Raw genomic sequence first — 16,070 nt, 5'->3', positions numbered from 1 at the left:
TAAATGTAGCTGTCGTAGCCATCACTACTAAGCAGCTGACCAGAGCCAAAGTCTATCAGCTTGAGCTCTAACGTGTCTTTCTTCAACAGGAAATTGTGTGCATGAACATCATTGTGAAAAACGTCATGATCAATGCAGTGATGCACTGCCAGAACAGCCTGTCGCATGATGACCCGTGCGGTTGTTTCGTCCAGTTGAGGATTCCGATTGATAAAGTCCAGCAAGCTCTAGCAGGGTTCGGGATACTCCATTCGTTAGCAGCAGAGCCACTTCTGTAATGAGAGGTTCGGGATGCCCAGGCAAGAGAAAAGAAAAGAAGACAGAAGATTAGCTGGGTAAAAATCTGAAGAAAACTTCATTTTTAAAGGTACTTTTCTTTGATCTTTGTAGATACGATCAACAGAGCCTTTCCAGGCTTATTTGTCTATTACATTTACACCTAAAGCTTCCTACAGGTGTATTGACTACAGTAATCAGCACTTAAACAACTAAATACACATTCAGCTTTTGGCCAACTTACAATAGCAAGATAAAGATCGTTGCAAGTCTTGCGCATCCGCTTGATGGCAACCTGCAAAAATGAAAAAAGAAACACACTATTCAATAACAGTAACAGCATTCAAGCGCCTGACCGTGCACATAAAATTTACGATTTGAGCTTCTAAGTATTAAACCATGTGTATTAAATATGTTTTGATGCGTGCAAGAGCAAAATGTTTATACAATTCAGAAAAATCAGCAAAAACCTTTTTGCCATCAAATTCGCTTGTTCCCTCGAACACTCTTCCGAATCCTCCGGATCCAATCATCTCTCCCGAGACTCAAATGAGTCTGAAAAACAAACAGGAAAATATGAGAAATATATGAGCTTGCTAGATCCTTTGTTTTATATTAGAAATATCAGTGCAGGTCGAAAAAATAATATTAATATTCTCTGAAAACAAGCCTCAAGATATCTTTAGTGGAAAACAAGACGATAATACTGTTTAAAACAATAATGACTGCAGATTTACCATGATTTGATCTAGTGGAGGAACGAAAGGCTTCACAACATCCACAGCTTTACTGTCAGAACAGCAGCGGGACAGACTCGTCCACAAGTTCCTGATTATCTTTAATGTCACAAATCCAAAGTAATGCAAATATTTCCAAGCTATCCGCCTGACGATGCCCTGTTTCTGCATAATACCTGCATAAATTTCCCTTAGCGGTGACCAACATTTTTTTCACAATATTAAGTAATAATCATTTTATTTCACGATAATAATTTTTTTGTTATTTTATTTGATCTTTTATTAAAAAGAGAGCATACATTTCCAGGCCTCATTTGGCACAGTTCTGGCAATGGTAAAGGTCATATGAGCTATCATGTCTTAAAATATATTTCACATTTATTTTTTATGAAATATTATATATTTAAATAAACATTGATTTTTATTAAATACAGCAATGTCTTATTAAAGACATAACCGACTCTGTTTACATGAATACTGGTCACAACAGCCATTTTTTTTTTTTTTTTTCATATATTTTATTGGAAACAGCATTCAAACAATATTTGCAACATAATACAATACAAGTCTCCATTTTATATTTTCAGAATAAACAATTCTTCAAAACCTTCAAAACAAAGTCCTTTTATAGTTTTATCCCATATCCCTCCCCAACACCCACCCTCGCGATAGCCAGTCAGACATACAAACAAAACCAAATAAGTAGGATAGGAAGACAAAGTAAACTTAAAATAATTAAATGATGAAAATACATTATTTAATAATAATAAAAAAAAAAATAATTAAAAAAAAATAAAAAAAATAATAGTAATAATAATAATAATAAAAAATTTAAGTTAGAGGTAAGTTGCCGACACCCAGGACGCTGTGCCAGGTTGCTAGGATTCATGGATCAGCAGGAATCATGAGGGCTATGAATCAATTTCCCATATAATGTAGCCTATGGTGTGGTGGGCAGACAGTGAGTCATAACGAGGTAGGAACCAATGCAGATACATACTAAATATGCCACTACAGTGACATTTCCCTAACGGAGAGCTGATTTACATAATTTAATAGTGGTTTCCAATGAGAATAAAATTTGTCAGTAGCGCCTCTGAGTGTAAACTTTATCTTCTCAAGTTTTAAGAAAAACAACGTGTCACATAGCCAGGCTTTAAACGACGGTGGTAAGGGTGACTTCCATAGAGTCAGAATTTTCCGACGAGCAATTAGAGAGGTAAAAGCTATTACATTTATTTGAATTGTTGTCAAATTGAGTTCGTCCGGAGGTCTGCCAAAAATCGCTATATGGGGGGAGGGACAGATCTTCAAAGCCAGAGTCTTTGAGATTGCATCAAAATATAACTGCCAAAAGTTGAATAATTTGGGGCATGACCAGAACATATGGGTCAAGTCGCAAGGGGTCTGAGAACATCTATTACATCCCTCATCCGAGCAACCCGGATAAATCTGGGCAAGCCTGGCCTTGCTAAAGTGAATCCTATGCACCACTTTAAATTGAATGAGACTAAACCTAGCACAACTGGAGGAAGAATTAACTGCTCGAAGGGCTTTTCCCCAAAAGTCATCAGACAGGGAAATCTGCAGTTCGTTCTCCCAGCTGGTCCTAATTTTGTTTACAGCAGAATCGAAAGATGGGGAAAGTAGGTTATAGAGGTAAGATATATGGCCTTTTGACAAAGTCTCAGCCTTAATAATTAGATCAATGCCACTTGGCGGTGGGATTTGAGGGAATTGAGGGGAGTGAGTCCTAGCGAAATCTCGTAACTGAAAGTATCTTAAAAAGTCAGAACTGCTGAAATTAAAAGTTATGCGCAATTGCTCAAAGCTAGCAAAACAGTTGTTAACATACATATCGCTGAAATATTGGAGGCCACTCCTAGCAAAAAACTTGAATCTAGGGTCAATTTTAGCAGGAAGGAATAGATGGTTATTGCAAATAGGTGTTGTCTGAGGGAGGATGAGCCAGCCAGAGTTACGTCTAATTTGTGCCCAAATTTTCAGAGTGCCAGTTACTACAGGGTTAGATGTATAAAGTGACGGGGAAAAAGGAAGGCTACTGCAAGCTAGAGCCTGGAGCGAAGAAGAGGAGCATGACTTGGCCTCGATTTGACACCAATTGCTCTGAGCCGAGGTAAACCAAAGCATAATCTTATGAGCATTTGCAGCCCAGTAATAACCAATAAGACTAGGCAGGCCAAGACCCCCAAGGGATCTACTCCTCTGCAATAGTGATCTACTGGCTCTGGCGTGTTTGCCAGCCCAAATGAATGAGGAGATAATACTTTCTATGACAGTAAAAAATTACCTAGGTAAGAAGATAGGCAGACATTGGAAAAAATATAGGTATCTGGGAAGTATATTCATCTTAACAGACTGTACTCTTCCGGCCAGGGATAGTGGTAGACGGTTCCACCTCTGAAGATCGGACTTGACTGTTGCCGTTAAGGCAGTGAAGTTCTGTTCTCGCAATGCTCGGACGGATCTTGTGATGGCAATGCCTAAATATTTGAATCCTGAATTAGATATTCTAAAGGGGACTGAAGACGGGGGTAGCTCCACAGCTAATTGGTTAATAGCATAGCACTCGCTTTTTGAGATGTTTAATTTGTAACCGGAGAACTCACTAAAGGTTTTTAAAACCGAGAGAGCAGGTGGGATGCTAGACTGAGGGTCACGGATGTACAATAGAAGGTCGTCGGCATATAACGATACCTTGTGGTCTGTGCCCCATCTCTGAATCGCCTTAATTCCCTCCTCTGCCTTCAAGGCAATTGAAAGTGGCTCAATAGCAGCCGCAAATAGGAGTGGAGAAAGCGGACATCCCTGTCGAGTCCCACGGAAGAGAGGAAAGTACCCAGAGCGCTGGGTGTTAGTACAAACTGATGCGCAGGGGGAGGAGTAGAGTAACCTAATCCAAGAAATAAGACCTTCCCCAAAACCAAACTGTTGAAGGGTGGAAAACAGGTAGGGCCACTCCACCCTATCAAAAGCCTTCTCAGCGTCAAGTGATATAACAACCTCCGGTTCTGAAGGGGAATGCGGTGTATGAATGATACTGAGAAGTCTTCTGACATTAGAGAAAGAGTGCCTCCCCTTTATAAATCCTGTCTGGTCTTCTGCTATAACTGAGGGCATAACCGACTCCATTCTGCGGGCCAGAGCCTTTGCGAGTATTTTAACATCTACGGGTAATAGCGAGATTGGGCGGTACGATGTACAATTCAGGGGGTCTTTGCCTTTTTTATGAATCAAGGAAATAGCTGCCTGTGTAAGGGTGGGCGGCAGGGAGCCCAGGCTGTATGAATGATTGAACATTTCTAATAATAATGGAGCTAGTTGGTCTGAAAATTTCTTATAAAATTCGACCGGGTACCCATCGGGTCCGGGGGATTTACCATTATTCATTAACTGTATTGCCTCTTTGATTTCAGAGAGCTGCAAAGGAGCATTTAGCATCTCACGATCGCAATCAGACACTTTGGGCATGGTAAATTTTTCAAAAAACTGAGACAACTGAGCTTCGTCATAGGAACATTCTGACTTATATAACTGGGAGTAGAACTTCCTAAAAATACCATTGATCGTTTCTGGGTCAGATGTAAGGGAGCCCGTTTCGTCTTTTATCTGTGAAATTTGATTTGAGGCCATTTTGGCCTTTAGTTGATGGGCCAAGAGGCGACTGGCTTTATCCCCATGCTCATACATGTATCCCCGCGCCCGAAGGAGATTTTGTTCAGCTTCTTTTGTCAAGAGGAGGTCGAGCTCGGTATGAAGTACCATCCTCTCTTTGTACAAGTCAGGTGATTGGTTGGTAGAGAGTGAGATGTCCAAGTCTGCGATAGCTTTCTCCAGTTCTACTCGTCGAGCCTTACGAGCTCTATTTGTATAAGAAGTAAATGATATAATTTTGCCTCTAACAAAAGCCTTCAGAGTTTCCCAGAGAAGGGAAGGTGAAGTCTCATCGTTTTGATTGGTGTCTAGGAAAAGTTTAATAGTCTCTAACATGTACTTGCAAAAGTCCGCTTCAGCTAGCAGAAGAGGGTCCAGGCGCCAAAATTTGAATCCCTTTGGCTTGTAGTCAAAATGGAGGTCCAAAATAACAGTTGAGTGGTCCGAAACCGTTATCGGTGAATATTGGGTGGAGGAAATTGATGGGATAAATGTCCTGTCTACTATTAGGTAATCTATACGTGAATATGTACGGTGCACATGGGAGAAAAAAGAGTATTGTCTGGTAGAGGGGTATGAGAGCCTCCAGGGGTCAACATAACCATACTGGTCCATGAAGGCGGAAAGAGTTGCTGCCATTTTTGAGAGCGGGACCGGTTTCGGATTAGATCTGTCTAGTACCGGACCCAGATAGCCACTGGACGCTGTAACGGAACAGGACCGCAACCGCAAAACGATAGAGCCGGGTCTGGCACGCATCCGCCTCACGGACTCGTTCCTGAGTCCAAACGCACATCGGGCCGAAGCCGTTTCTGGTCTGTTTTTAGGGGTTGTTGCGGATATGTGCCAGCGCCGATCCAGCACCGCCTAAACATCCCGTTACAGATGCGTAACGGGTGCGTGAAACGATTCCGCCTACCGGAGCTGTGCCGGATGTGTTACGATTCCACTTAAATCGCACTGGATTGTCCTTTTGCCTTATTTTCGGCATTTTTGTCAGTTAGGGTATCATATTAACCTATGCTACCTAGGCATACATAAAGTTATTTTATAATAATGCTCTGTCTATCTACAGTAATTATCTTATATAGTTTTTCTGTGTAAAATAACTATGAAGTTATGTATAAAAATGCAATAAGTACATACATTCAAATATAAAGTTTGTATATTTACAGTTTTAATTTTTGGTCAAAGTTGTGAAACTAGACCTGCAATCTCTAATTAAGTACTTAATAATAGCAAATGTACAGTGAATTTCTGTTAAATTAACTAAACATACAAGTACGGAATACCTGCACATTTACAGTATTCATTAAACAAACACTGAACATCAAGATACGTGAATGATAGGAAATACAAGCTTAGTATAGAATTTAGAACATGTAAAAATATCCACATTAAAAGGCAATTGCTGTATACCTTTATACTCTAATATAACTTGTTTTAAACATTTACAATTACATTTTATCCAAAGTGAAAATTAAGAGAACAATAGAAGCAACAAGTGCAGTGACAAGTCCCAGTTAGTGTAGCACAGTGCACAAGTTTTTATTTTTTTATTAAAACAAAGATTTAGTATTATTGGGTCAAGTGTTTATGAAAAGATGGATCTTTAGCAGTTTCTTGAAAATGTGTTGAGTTGGGCAGGTCATCCCACCAGCAGGGAACAGTCCAGGGAAAGGTCAGTGAAAGTGATTGTGTGTCTCTTTGGGATGATGGCACCACAAGGCGCCGTTCACTTGCAGAACACAAGCTTCTGGAGACACATAGATCTGAAGCAGTGAGTTTAGGTCTTGCTGCAGCATCTGGATCAGTTGCAGAGGTTTGACTGATGCTGGAAGAGCTGCAATAGTCCAGTCTGGATAGAACAAGAGCTTAGACAAGGAGTTGTGTGGCTCCGATAGGAAGGGCCGGATCTTTCTGATGTTGTATAAGGCAAATCAGCAGGATCACACAGCAAGGATGGTTTGGCTGAAACCATAAGCAGTTCTGTCTTGGCAAGGTTGAGTTGAAGGTCATTCATCCAGCAAGAATTTTCCATCAGGTAGGCTGAGATGCAAGCAGCAACCGTCAGATCCTTTAGCTGGAATGAAAGGTAGAGATATGTGTCATTAAGTGATAGGAAAAGTCATGTTTCTAAATGAAAAAGCCTAGTTACGCTACCAACAACAACAAAAAAATTAAATAGATGGGTGGAATCTAACACAATCGTGGTCTTACTGTAGTAAAACCAAACCTTGTGCAGTGGCCTCACAAGGATCAAATGAATATTCATATGGGAAAATATAGTATAAAACAAATTACATTTTCTGCCACTTTTAGTGAAATCATATGGAATCAGAAGACTCGGCCATTACAATATTTTAAATTACTTCTTCCCATACCTTGTTTGCCATGATAATTCTGCTTTCCACTTGACCTGAAATCACAAAAAAAAAAAAAAAAAAAACTCAGTATTACATTTACACATGTAAGAATATGTTCCACTGAGACAATGCAAAACCTAAACTGACTATGATCTGGAAGCTGAGCAGGAAAGGCTAACAGTGAAGTTTTGAGCTGAGACACCTAACCTTAGGGGTGTAAGTTAACTGTCTGTTCATCTGGATCAATGCAATTTTCATAACCAATGATCAAAAGTATCCTATGAAAAAGGCTACTATGATGACCCCAGGCCATCCAAAATGTAGATACGTTCATTTCTTCATCAGAACACAAACATTCTATCAACTTTTATTTTATAAGCCTAATATATGCACATATATGCATTCTATAGCTACGTGTTGGCAAGCAGATGCAGCCAGAATATGCAATTTATCATGTTGTGTTCATATTCTAGTCTCATGTGCTTTCCTGTATCAAGTACAGTATTTACTGAATTCGTTTTCTTAACAGTCTTGAGATAACGTTAGCCATGTTTAACCCTTACGAAAATTAACTGTGGTTTAACCACAAAGAAAAAAAACAAGAAAAAAAACATGGTAGGCCTATTTGTTTTTGTAGTATAACTGTGGTTATTAAAAATGGTAATAAAAATTGGTTAGTTAAAACCGAGGATATTTTTTAAGAGAAGAATTTTCAGCTTCCAGACAGTGATTCAAAATGTCCCGGCATTTAAGAGATTGATTTACTGACAGATACTATCGCGTATTAACGAAGATTTTATTCACAATTAAACGGACTTTGATATGTATAACAAGTCTACGAAAGCTTGTTTTAGGTCTTTTGAGGTGTGGGTTCAACTGATCTTTCTTAAAACAGATGGAAAATGTAAAGACGCATGCTACATTTTCAGTGTTTTGCCCTCCAGCTCTCGCCAGTTATGACAGAACATAATTTAAGAATGCTAACGTTAGCTTGAAAACTGTAAACGTAACACAAATGTAATATAAAATATCGTTCACATGTAACTTAGTATATGAGACTCTTACCTCAGCCGGTGATCGGTTGGCATGATGTCCGCTGACGAACAAGGCTCACAGAAAAGGGTGTTATTTCCAAAGAATCCAAACGGACTGACAGACAACAGCTCCTGCTCACGGCTGCTCTTGACGAACACGATTGCTTTGAACCACTGTTGATCTCACAGTCTACTTCACGAGAGTAGACTGAATTCAAATCTCCCGCTTGCCCAAACTCGATCCTGATCAGCTAACGTTAACCGTTGTGGGCGGGAGTAAACAGCGGAAAAGTAATGGCGGCGAATTTGAATCTGCGTCATCTCGCGCGCTGCGCGCGCGCACTCACACACACAAAGCCCTGAATGTGCAGCAACGGCAAATGCCTTTTATTTGCAAATATTTGCTGTATAATGACAAAACGGTAAAAATCTGGAAAAAAAATACAGACAATTACTTGTAAAATTACACTTTTTTTTTTACAGTGTGTGCTGTAACGGACCTGTTGCTGTAACGTTATAGTTTTTAAACACTGATAATATTGTTCAGCTTAATGACAATGCATTTATCTCATGCTCTAAGATAGAAAAATAAATATGCAGACAGGTAACCATGTTGTTTTGAAAATGTTTATTCCACGGAGTTCTTCACACAGTTTGAGAAAAGTATTTCGGATGTGGTCCACATCAGGTAGTCTCTGTCAAAACAGTGTTGGCTCAAATCCGTTTTGCAGATATGGGCCAGAGCAGTTTTTAGCCCTTTTTTAAATGCAGTCGGCTCAGATATGTATCACAGATTCGGGCCACACCAGTGTAGCCTATGTGAAAACAGTATTGGCTCAGATTCATATTGCAGATCTGGACCAAATCAGTGTCAGACACAGCTAATGTCTTTCGGTTACCTATGGGAAAAGTGATCTGGGCCAGATCTGTAAAATGATATAAATACTGAACTGATGGCAGTTAGATTGTTTAAGCTGAAACCTCTGTCTGGCACGGATCTGGTTCACAATCAGAAAACGTCTCTAAGATAGAAACGGAGGCAAGGGGCTTAAAACGGATCCGTGCCAAATGTAATTGCTATCTGGGGATCCATGACGCAGTTCATATCCCCTCCTAGCACCAGTAAGTGAGAATTCAAGTTTGGAATAAAAGACAAAAATGATTTCATGAAAGAATCATCATCCCAATTAGGGGCATAAACAGATGCTAAGATAATTGGTTTTTGGTAGAGTGTGCCCGAGACGATAACATAACGGCCATTGGAATCTGTAATTGTGGTGTCGGGTACAAAGTCAATCCTAGATCTTAACAATATTGCTGTACCCCTTGTTTTCAGATTAAATTTGGAGTGAAAGATCTGTCCGATCCAGGGCCTTTTTAATTTTCGGTGGTCAGAATCACACAAGTGTGTTTCCTGCAGAAGCATTATATCGGCGTTCAGATCTTTAACATGCGTCATGATCTTAGCACGTTTCGTCGGAGCGTTCAACCCACCAGTATTTAGTGAAATAATCCTCACTGCCTGCCCACCATTTGCCCCCTTTTTAGTCACTCCAGCCATGGCGTAGAGAACAATTGCAACGTATCAAGAGACGCCCTAGGGTGTGAGCAACAAATAGAGAAAAAACAAAGAATTATCTGTGCAAAAACAACAAACTTCAGAATAAAACAAATAATTAAAACAGCCCTCACAAATAATAAACATATAAATAAAGGTTCCCCAAAATGAAAAACACTGGCTCTCCCACATTGTTTCATTCCTCCCACCCAGATCGATGTGCAAGAAAAATCTAGGTCCCCCCCTTGACCCACCCCAGCACTTCTCCCCGCCCACCTCATCCCTTCCATACTTACTCTACCCGTAGGCACTTCCCTTTCCATATCAGATCTTCTTTTCTTTTCCTCTCAAACCCACATCCCTAATTACTAATTAGAACCCCAATAACCAAAATAAAAGATACACATAAAATGTCAGCCATTGTGTACTTTATACTCTATCAGCTAGCGGCAGAGTTTGCTCCAGGTATATCCTATAACGGTGTAAACAAATATATACAATACAATTATATGACTAATAAGTCATAAAAATTAAGAGGAGCCTGGATTGGATTTATGAACTCATCCAAAAGTGTATATGAATATATACATATATACACAGCCTACATATATATACATATATACACACATACATACATATAAAAAAAAAAAAAAAGAAAGCCATTCTGCAGAGTGTGGTGCAGATGACTAAACTATGGTACCTGTAATATGATATGATAACATAAGATATCGTCACCTTTGAGATTGTTAACAATTAACCCACAGCTGAAAAAATAAAAAATAAAAAAATAAAAATCAAATCAAATCGAAAATAAATAAATATATAAACTTGAATTAACAACCTAAAGTGTCGGAGTGCACTACAGACTCAGTTAACGCTGTCTCCGGTCCATCATCTGAAAGGGGCCTGTAACATGATATATCAATCACCACCACAACGAATGTAAACATTAGCCCGCAGCTGTTCAACATTGTCAGTCCAGGCTCGGGGTCTATAACCCGCATTAAGGCAGAGTAGATCTGTCACAGAAAAAGGCTAGTCAACACAGTTAACGTTAGTGCTGCCAGCCGGTAGCCCCGCTGGAGTCAGTTAGTTGGCCTCCGTGTCTGGTCTCTGCTGGTAGTTTGACACAAAAGTCGCGGCTTCCTCAGGTGAAGCTAGCTTCTTCTTAGCTCCGTTGGGTAGCGTAATCTGCAAGCGGGCCGGGAATAAAAGAGATGGTCTGAGGCCCAGGTTGTATAACGTTGACATGGCGTCACGGTACTTAGCACGTTGCTCGAGGACCTCCGGCGTGTAGTCTTCATAAATGTGTACCGGCGACCCTCGGTATTGGAGATCGCCTCGTCTCTTGCGTGCCTCCCGTACAATCATCCCCTTTATCTGGTACCGATGGAGACGAATAATTACCGGCCGCGGCCTGGACCCTGGTTGTGGCTTAGCAGTAAGCGCCCGGTGAGCTCGGTCCAGTTCAGGCGGTGATGAAAGGGTCTGTTGGCCGAGCAACTCGACGAGGAGTTCTGCAAAAAAGGTTGTAGGCCGCGGACCTTCAATAGATTCCGGGAGTCCGATTATCCTAATGTTGTTTCTGCGGCTGCGGCTTTCGAGATCTGACGTCTTCATCCTTAGCCTAGCATTACTCTCGGCCAATTCCGCACACCTTTCCTCCAGAGCCTGAATTCTCTGGTCCTGCAGTTCAGCTCCAGACTCCAAAGAGTCAATTCGTTGACCGTGCTCCGTCACCACAGCCTGTGTACAGTCCAATTTCGCCTCTAAAGCCGCAAAAGTAGTTTTGAAATCGGCGGATATGCTAGCTCTGTGGTCCTCCAGTAAGCTCGCGATGCTAGTAACGCAGGTGTTGTTGCATACGGCTGAGGCTTCTCCTTCGGTGCTCTTTTTAACATTCTTCCCCGATTTTGACATCGTGCCAGCTTTTATTAACTTAATATAGTACACTATGTTGTTTTAGACTATTGGGGTTAATGAAAAAGTAAACTTTTAGAATAAATTTGTGGGAAGGCGAGACCACCCTACTGTTCACATGCTCACCTAACCGGAAGTCCACAACAGCCATTTTGACACAATTTTGTCAGTATTTGACCATGCAAACACAATACAGAACTCTATTTAGGATCGTGCGTGTGTTTTCAGGTGTGTGTCAGACAGCGCAAGTGAGTTCATGGCTAATTGGCTTAACAAAAATATATTCAAAGAACGTTTTGTCCAACTAAAATATTTCAGGAAAAATTCGCTAAGAAACTAGCCTGGTTACAACCAGACCTCTGGGCGCAATTGGATAGACCCATTGGAAAGCAGTGTCTCAGCGATCCTCAACAGCGCCACCTTGTTACCGGAGATAGCCTAGGCTACAACACTATCCATTATCAATCTTTGTTTACACTGAATGTAATAAAATCAGAATCAATGATTTCGATGCCTCCCTAGTTATGTTTTGTCACTGAAGTTTTAATCAGGCTACTTATCCGGTTGGCCGAGTAAAATTCTCTTTCACTTGCCCCTTCAAAAAAAAAACACTTGTCCTAGACAAGCATTAATGTCGAACCCTGTAGTTCCCTTTCGAAAGGGAACTCGCACTGTGTCGATGACGCTATGGGGAACACCCTCCTCCATGTGAACCGGTGTCTGAAAGCTTATCCAATCAATAATCGTTATTGACTGGCGACAGCCTATGACGTCACTACTAGTCCAACCCGGAAGTATAAAAGAACATGTGATCCTCTTTTCGTCTTCAGGGACAGTTTTGTTTGCTCGAGCAAACTACGCTTATGTTGAGGGGATATGCGAACACGGGTATGTGTTGATGCCCCAATTGACGTGAGGTTCGCGAACTATCTTGCGGCGGGAGAGGCACCGACACTAAGTGCTCCAGCCCTGCCTTTTAAACAAACATCACGCTTTAATGGCAGGGCATATGCGACGGCGGGTCTGGCTGGTGATGCCTTGCACTCAATGGCTGTGTTGAAAGCATACCAGGCTGATCTGCTGTATTCCCAGGGGTTAAATTGGGATTTATTATGTGAGGGGGCTCTCCCTAGGGGGGTCCGGGGGTATGCTCCCCCCCCACCCCCCACCCCCCCCCCCCCCCCCCCCCCCCCCCCAAAAAAAACAAAACAAAAAAAAAAACATTAAATGGCAATTTCTGGAGAGTTTTGTGCAAAGAAATGGAGAAATTGAGTGTTACATGATATGTGAAAAACTGCAAGGTTACGAGCAAATACTTTGCATTGTTGTAGTATTAACAGGTATTAGGACATTTAGCATTTACATTACTGTTAATCAGCAGTGGTGGAATGTAACGAAGTACAAATACTTTGTTACTTTATTTAAGTAAATTTTTCACATATCTGTACTTTACATAAGTAGAATCAATAGTGCATAGGCTACTTTTGACTTTTACTTCGTTACATTTTGCAGCAATTATTATACTTTCTACTCCACTACATTTCTACAATGTTTCGTTACATTTTCTGATCAGTTTTCCCCTGCCAAAACAGGGATTGAAAAATCTCCTGTTTTCGGTGCTGATGCGGTGGTGACGCGTTCATGTAACATGTAAGGGTGGCGCTGCCAATAAAGGCCTAAAAGCTGTCACAAAGAACCGGCAAAAGTAATGATTATGAATATGTAAAATATAGCAAGGAGACATTTTAATTGTTTATTAATGAAGTGTTTTCTAAAAATTACACATGCATCAGTCTGTTTACTTTTTGAATTGTTCTGTTTAAAAGAAGACATTTCAAGCTTTCTATATATTTTTTTTTACCTCAGAATAGTTTATATCTCACAATTCTGATTTTATAACACGAAATTTCGACGAATATCATGCAATTCTTACTTTATATCTCCCAATTGCGACTTTATTACTCAGAATTGCGACTTTATTTCTCAGAATTGCGACTTTATTTCTCACAATTCTGACTTCATATCTCGCAATTCTGAGGAAAAAAAGGGGCGTCGCCACTTTTGAATAAGAAACAATATCAAGACTATAAAACTCTGCACATCACATTTTTGACTTTATTGATTCTGCTTTTATTCGTAATGCAATGGACCGGTCAACGAGACATAAATTAATCCTTAAAGGATGGGACTTTATGGGACATTTGCACAAAAAGAATAAATAACTTACCGTAGCCTATTTTATAAGTCGCTCCGGAGTCGCATATCAGTCAAAAAATTAGCCACGAGGAAGAAAAAACATATATAGCCTAAGTCGCATTTTTTTAGAAATTTATTTCACACACACACACAAAAAAATGTTACAGACAGTTCTCCGTTACCTGAGCGCTCTAAAGCGGCACTAAAAGAATGTTTTAAAACTTTCACAGAGACCTCAAACTGAAAGCACAAAGCCTGTCTTTAAATTCAATTTCGTTTTGTATTAATTGTATCTTAATTTTAATCGATGTTTCATCAACCAATTGTCTGGATTTAATAAATAAGAAGTAAATATACTAGGCTATTAGAAAATAGATAATTAGGACATGGAGGCGCTGGCGAACCTGGAGCTCGTCTCATAAATTAACCGAAACTCAGCGTAGGCCTATAAGGTAGCCTATTGCCTCACAGACCTGAGACATATAGATAGCTTGAAATGTCTACTTTTAAGCAGAACAATTCAAAACGAAAGTAAACAGACTGCGCTGCTTATGTAATTCGTATGAAATGTGCATTTCTCTCTGGCGCTGCGAAGATCGCGAGTCGTCAACTTCATCTGTCTAGCCGACACTGACATAAAAAATAACTGTTTTAATAGTAAACAATTAAAATGTCTCCTGCTATATTTTACATATTTGCCTGTTCCTTACAAAACACTGACAGTGGGGTTTTTGACTTTTTTTTTTTTTTTTTTTTTTTTTTTGAGCAGCTGCGAACAAATTCTTTCGACACACACACAATAGACTATTAGCCTACGTAACACTCTGCGCTTATGTTTTAAAAAACATAATTGAACATATAAAAAACCCTTTTTAAATATCCCACTTAAAGTGTTTATTACAAATAAATGACTAAATGCTAAAAATTAATACATTTTAATGAACAAACATATGCGTTGCATTTACAATTCTGTGAAAACAGCACCCCCACTTCCCGCGGCCCTGAATAAAATGAATATGTTATGTTCTGTGGAGAGTATCCGGTGGGTAGCCTAGTATTACTTTTGGTTTGCGCAGTGTAATTCACAGAATTACAAAAAAAATATTTTGCCACCTAAAAGTTAAAGATTTTTTGTGTCACGTCCACGGCATGTGTAGCCTATTTCCCTCATATTAAATATTAAACGCATGTGTAGACTGATATTTTTCTAATGTCTGGACTCCTTTATTAAGGGAGTATTGATATATAAACAGTTTTAATATATTGGTATTAAATGCATTTTCTGAGAATTTATAGGCCTATTTCAAGTTTTTACTGCATGTCACGTCCATAACGCTGGAATTGACATCACTTGATTACACATTGTATTACCTTGTTATGATATAGTGACCCATATTATACAATGTGCCAAACATATTTTCCTTACCTTGTCGTTCAAGGCCAGGGCACTTTTTGTACAACCAACGTTGTGCTGAACTTGACAAAATTGATCTCCAGCGGCGGCCAGCAGCTCGTGAGTTTCTATTTATTTATTGTTTAAGGGGGTTGAAGGTTCTAACAACGAGAGACTAACAACGAGATTAAGCAGCTGAACAAGAATACGGCCGTGTTCCGATCGTTCTCATCTCAGTTCCGCCGAGACAAAATAGACATGCCATTTAAAAAATCTTTCATTTATTGTCAGAAATATGTTTTCAAAAGCATCACTTTCATCAAATTTGATGTGACATAATTTCCATTAGGCAACTGACTGTAAACAGGCACATCAGGACACAAACGAGCAGGCTTATGTGTCGGGGCTGAGCCCCGGAGAGCCCCGGCCCAATTTAACCACTGTGTATTCCCATAAATTTTTGTTCCATAAGGGACTTGCAAAGAATCTCAGGGCAATGCACACAGTTTATGCTGTTGTTAAAGCCCAACTCCGATGAGTCGAACATTTAATGTGTGTTTCCAACAAATAAATGATGCAAATGATAGAACGATGAACAAATAACGATGATGGTGAGAGAACATTGTGCTTGAAACATTTTTCATCTTCAAACCAAACTTGGGTCTTCAGTCGAAAAAGTTTGAATCCCATCAGGCTAGTGCGCTTCCCATAATGTTCACGCATTAGGTCAGTAGGCGCAGAGTAGACGGTCTTTTGTTACTGTTTCAACACATTTGATCACATGAGCGTTTACACTACGAAAACAATCCGGTTGACTGTGTTTTCTTCCTCTGGAAGAGGTAAAAAGTTTTAGACTGTTTACACTTGAATTTAGTGTCGTCCACTTGTGATCCGATCGACCAAAACTCATCTTAA

General features: G+C 39.9%; 2 long non-coding RNA genes across 2 annotated transcripts in view; one reads left to right on the top strand and one right to left on the bottom strand.

Moving 5' to 3' along the window:
* LOC309487134 overlaps nt 1-16,070 on the top strand; it is a 175,176-nt gene that overhangs the window by 104,205 nt on the left and 54,901 nt on the right. The gene's annotated exons all lie outside the window — the stretch shown is intronic.
* On the bottom strand, nt 6,114-8,374 carry LOC309486923. Its single transcript, XR_014201709.1, has 3 exons — nt 8,120-8,374; nt 7,073-7,107; nt 6,114-6,771 (listed from the first exon to the last, which is right to left on the bottom strand). It is a non-coding gene; the product is annotated as an uncharacterized lncRNA (long non-coding RNA).

This window comes from Leuciscus leuciscus, assembly GCF_965113295.1.
Source record: "Leuciscus leuciscus genome assembly, chromosome: 22".
Lineage (NCBI taxonomy): Eukaryota > Metazoa > Chordata > Actinopteri > Cypriniformes > Leuciscidae > Leuciscus > Leuciscus leuciscus.
Note: the sequence above shows the minus strand (reverse complement) of the source record. Positions and strands in the feature narration are given on the sequence as shown.